Consider the following 5,622-nt stretch of genomic DNA (forward strand, 5'->3'; position numbering starts at 1 on the left):
GGCCGGAAATATCCTATTTGTTCAGATAAAAATTCTGAATCAAGTTTTGTTAGTGTAGAATTGGCAGAAATAAGATGTAAATATGAAGATTTGTGAAGGGATGGATTTCAAAGATAGCCATCTGATTTTCTCCTTTTTAAATTTATTTTTATAAAGCTATCTCATCTCATTTTACATGCCAAATCCATTTCCTACTCTCTCCTCTCCTCCTGCTGCCCCCACCTTCCTCTCTCAAACCCCCCATCCCACCCCCATTCAATCCTCAGAGCCCTGATAAGGCTTCCCATAGGGAGTCAAAGAAGTTTAGCACATTGCTTTCAGGCAGGATCAAGGGCCTCCCCCCTATTTCTAGGCTGAGTAAAGTATCTCTCCACAGAGAATGGGTTCCAAAAAGCCAGAAAAAGCAATGGTACTAAATCCTGGTTCTACTGTCAGTGGCCCCAAAGTCTACACCAGCCATACAACTGCAATTCACATACAGAGGTCCTAGTTTGGTCATCTGCTAGTTCCCTCATGGTAAGGCCAGAGTTGGAAGGCTTCCATTAACTTAGGTAAACTGTTTCAGTGGATATCTCCATTATGTTCTTGACCTATTTGCTCTTGTTCTCACTCGTCCTTCCCTCCCACTGGACTTTGGCAGCTCAGCCCAATGCTCCACTGTTGTTCTCTGCATATGCTCCCATCTGTTGCTGGATAAAGTTTCTATGGTAACATTTAAGATAGTCATCAGCCAGACTACAGGGCAAGGCCACTTCAGGCACCCTATCCATTATTGCTTAGGGTCTTACCTGTGGTCATCCTTGTGGATTCCTGGGAATTTCTCTAGTGCCAGGTTTCTTGATAGTCCCATAATGGCAGCCAAAATAAAGATATCTCTTTTTTTGCTCTTTATCTCTGTCCTTCCCCTATCTCAGCCATCCTGTTCTTTCTAGTTCTCCTCCCTTCTACTTTCACTTCTCCCCTCACCCCAAAGCTCCCAATTATCTCACACAGTTTGACAAATGGAATAAAATAAAAAGGTGAGCATGGTATGTACCCATTCACAAGTGAATACTAGCTCTAAAGCAAATGATAAGGAGCCTTTACTTTGTGACTCCAGAGAAGCTAAATAGCAAGGACTATCCTAAGAAAAATATGGATAGATACTCAGGGGAAGGAGAAATAGGCAAGATCTCCTGAGAGCTGAGTGGGTAATCACTCACCTCCCCATCACACAGGTTAAGGTACCAAGTTAAATAAGGTTGTCAACAACTTGGCATGTTACCTGTCAAATGATGGCACAGATGGTCAGTTTTACAGTAATCATTACATGGTACCAGCAAACTAACTGTGTCCACATTAATGCCTAATCAAATAAGTATACATGAAAAACAATGTTGTACTGCTTTTGTTGTTTTTTATTATTATTTTCCATCTTGATTTGTTTCTGTTTAAATGCTTATTGACTTCAAGGAGAACTGCAGAAGACACCTTGGGCTTCCATTTTACAGCTGCATTTGAAAATAATGCTAGGCCACTCTAGCATAGAATGAACAAAAAAGGAAGTGAAAAAAAATCTGAGCAGATGTGACCAATATGGATGGACACCTACAGAGGCCTAGACACAAAAATATAGCTATATTTGTCACAGCAAAACATAACTGGGAAATGAAGTGAAGGCAGGTCCTTCTGGTCATTTATTGATGGAGATCACCTTTCAAGGCAGATGCAGTTAGGGAAATGTCTTAGATATTGGTTTATTGCTGTGTAGAGACACCATGACCAAGGTAATTCTTAAAATTAATGTGTTTAATTGGTCACCTGTTTACAGTTTCAGAGGGTTAATTCACTTTTATCATGAGAGGTTAAATGGATGGACATGGTGCTAGAGAAGTAGCTAAGAGGTTTTTATTCTGATCCACAGACAGCAGGCAAAGAGAGAAAGGGGGAGAGAGAGAGAGAGAGAGAGAGAGAGAGAGAGAGAGAGAGAGAGAGAGAGACTTGACTTGCCATGGGATTTTGAAACTTCAAAACCCACTCTCAGAGGCATAACTGTCCCACAAAAGACATAACTACACCAACAAGGCCACACCTCCTCATCCTTTCCAAATAGTTCATTGTTCATTGACTGGGTAATAAACATGTACATATATGAGAGTTTGGGGGCCATTCTCACAAAACTACTACCAAAAATGATTTTTAATTAATGCATTCTTTCTATGAGTATATGAATGCATACATTTAAACACTTTACAATTAGTAGACAAAAATGTTGCTTCTTGATATATATCATTTATATGTATACATATATATGACAGTCGACTATAACATAAACTAGGAAATGAAATGACCAGTGCCAGAAATATGTAAATTGTTGTAGAAAATTATTTTAAGGTGTGTTACTTTTGTTTATGCTATATTTGTTTAACTCTGTGAAGCTGTGATTCTTTGTCTGTCTAAAATAGATGATGTTCTAATAAACAACTGAGTGGCAAATAGTAAAGCAGAGAAAGTATAAGTCGGGCTGGTAGGCAAAGTGTATGAATAGGAGGTGAAATCTTGGGAAAAGAAGGGGCAAGACAGAATGAGGAGAGGAGAAAGTCAGAGTTAAGCCACCTAGCCAGCCACAGAGTAAGAGTGAAAGTAAGATATACATAAGCAATAAAAAAGTCCAAAGGCAAAAAGTAGATGGGATAATTTAAAATAAGAAAAGGTGTCTAGAAAAAAGCTAAACTAAGGCTGGTTGTCCACAAATAATAATATATCTCTTGGTATGCGATTTATTTTGTACCTGGGTGGCAAGCCCCCCAAAGAGTCCAAAGACCAAAGTATAAAGGACAACAGAGTAAAAAGGGGGAGAAACAACCAACAACAGTAAGCTCTTTTGGAATTGATTGCTGGTGGGATCATGTAGACTTCTAGAGATTACACCTTTACCCCAAGAAATTGACGATAAGATTATATTGCTGATGATATATATATATATATATATATATATATATATTTCATAAAATTTAGAGAAATCAAGCTGGTACTGCCCTAGAAGCTTCTTATCTATTCTCCAGCATTCAGAGTGGTGGGAGGTGCTATGCACGCTACCAAAAGAGAAAAGTAGTTAGCAGTCTTACCCAACTGTGAATCTTGAAGGATACCATAATGACTGTTCCAGCAAGATATGCCTATTGGCAAGATTTTGGCACAAATGTGTAGTTATATTTCATTTCTATTCTAATAAATAAAGTTTGCCTGAAATTCAGAGAGTAAAACATCCATCCTCGTCAACCATACAAACCAGGCAGTCATGAAACACATTTTCAATCCCAGTAGCCACATTAGTTTGCCATAGAAACTGGTCATTTTGGTGCATGTCTCTTCAATACCAGAACTAGAGAGGAGTATAAGACAGGAGAAGATAATTCTCAGGCACAGTTTCATTTTGAGGATTCCTGGAAGCAGGATCACCATTTTGGGCTGAGGTAAAGGTAAGAACAAGTGACTAGCAGTTTTGTTTTTCTTACCTTCAGGTTCAACCTTAAGAACTGTCTCTGGGTTTTTATTAATTGTGATACACAAATGTTATAGAGAATAGCCAAACACTTTAAGATTGGATTACCACCCTGTCCACAATATGGACCCTATCTATACCTGGCACCAATATTGGCATCAGCAACCTGTGACTAGACAAATCATAGGCTCTATGAGAGAACTTACTGTTATTATGCTGCTAAATGGACTCCTAATGACTTCTGACTTTAACCATAGAATAGTACATCTCTCAACCCTCATAGAGAAACTTCATTTTGCAAGAGATACCGATATACAGTAAGGCCTATAGCCTTTTCACATGTGGAACATAAGAAACTGTGGAATGATTAACCATAAATAGTAAAATTACATCTTACAGGAGTATGGAAGTAGATATCTTAATTAAGGGAGCCATTTTAGGGTTGGCAGAGACTTGACTCTGGAGTGGTTCCCAGGTGTCCAAGGAGATGTCCCCAGCTTGTTCCATGGGCAGCAGAGAAGAGGGTGCCTGAACTGGCCTTATCCTATAGCCACACTGATGAATATCTTGCATATCACCATAGAACCTTCATCTGGCGATGGATGGAGATAGATACAGAGACCCACATTGGAGCACTGGACTGAGCTCCCAAGGCCCAAATGAGGAGCTGAAGGAGGGAGAACATGAGCAAGAAAGTCAGGACAGCGTTGGGTGCGTCCACCCACTGAGACGGTAGGACTGATCTAATGGGAGATCACCAAGGCCAGTTGGACTGGAACTGATGGAACATGTGATCAAACCAGACTCTCTGAATGTGGCTGATGGTGAAGGCTGATGGAGAATTCAAAAACAATGGTGCTGGGTTTTGATTCTACTGCATGGATGGGCTTTGTGGAAGCCTAGTGGGTTTGGATGCTCACCTTCCTGGACCTGAGGGGAGCAGGGAGGACCTTGGATTTCCCATAGGGTAGGGAATCCTGACTGCTCCTTGGACTGAAGAGGGAGGGGGAGGGGGAGAGGGGAGGGAAGGGAAGTGGGAGGAGGGGAGAAGGTGGAAATTTTTAATAAAAAATAAAATGTTACATCTTACCCCAGCCTCCCAAATCTCAGGGTTCTTAGAAGAATAGAAAACAGAAAGATATGCAAGAGTCAAGGTGGTAGAGTAGTATTAGAGTTAAATTGTATTTTCTGAACAAATAGAGGAATTAAACATATGATCTTTCAGCAGCTATAATAGCATATTCAATAACTTTACAAGCTCAAGTCAAACAAAATGTGAGCGTGGGAGTCAATGGTGGGGACAAAGGAAAATTGGTGATTGACAACTACTGAAATAAGAGAATCAGTTTCCTTTAAAAATATGACTCCTGGTAGATTTCCTACACTCTAGGAAGTAACTCCAAACCCAATACAGTAACTCAATCCAATACAGTAATAGGTTTCGGGGCGGGGGACACGTGAGGTTGGGTAGGTAGAGAGTAGCAGGTGGATCTGAGATGAGTTACATGGCCTATGGTAGGTCACAAAATAAAAGGATTAGTATTAATGTGTGAGAGAGATTTGTGGGGAGGAGAGTCACTCAAAGTAGTGGTAGGGAGACAGAGGTGGGAAACATGAATGTGCATTGCACATGTGCAAAGCTGTATAAACAAAATTTAATTAATAGAAAATATTTGAAAGGCTTACTTGATCTGAAAAAAATTAGCATGAACTACAGTAGAAGGTACTGAAGCAAGACTTGTCTTACATTAAAATAACCCAGAAATAAGAAAGTCAGATAGTGACCTGCCTCAGCTTCACTAGCTTGCCAGCAGGCAAGCTTTCTGCAGATAGTCATCTCCAACCCCCACCCCCAATTGATTTGATCCTCTAAGTTACAAGGCCCACTCTGCCCCCAAATCCACCTATCCCTGATACTTCAGAAGAACTCTTAACCAGAAGTGGCAATGGCACACAGCAGATCATGAGAGAAGGGCAAGAGAGATCTCAGCAGCTCCCTGAGACACAGAGAGTGACTACACAGAATCGACTAAGAACAGTTTCCTAAGACACAAATACCAACTGCAAGGATTGGACCAAGAAGCAAAGACACTGTTGGCACCAATTGGAGGAAGAGATGTGTAGGCACCAAAAGCAAA

The sequence above is a fragment of the Microtus pennsylvanicus genome, chromosome X (genome assembly GCF_037038515.1).
Source record: "Microtus pennsylvanicus isolate mMicPen1 chromosome X, mMicPen1.hap1, whole genome shotgun sequence".
Taxonomy (NCBI): Eukaryota; Metazoa; Chordata; class Mammalia; order Rodentia; family Cricetidae; genus Microtus; species Microtus pennsylvanicus.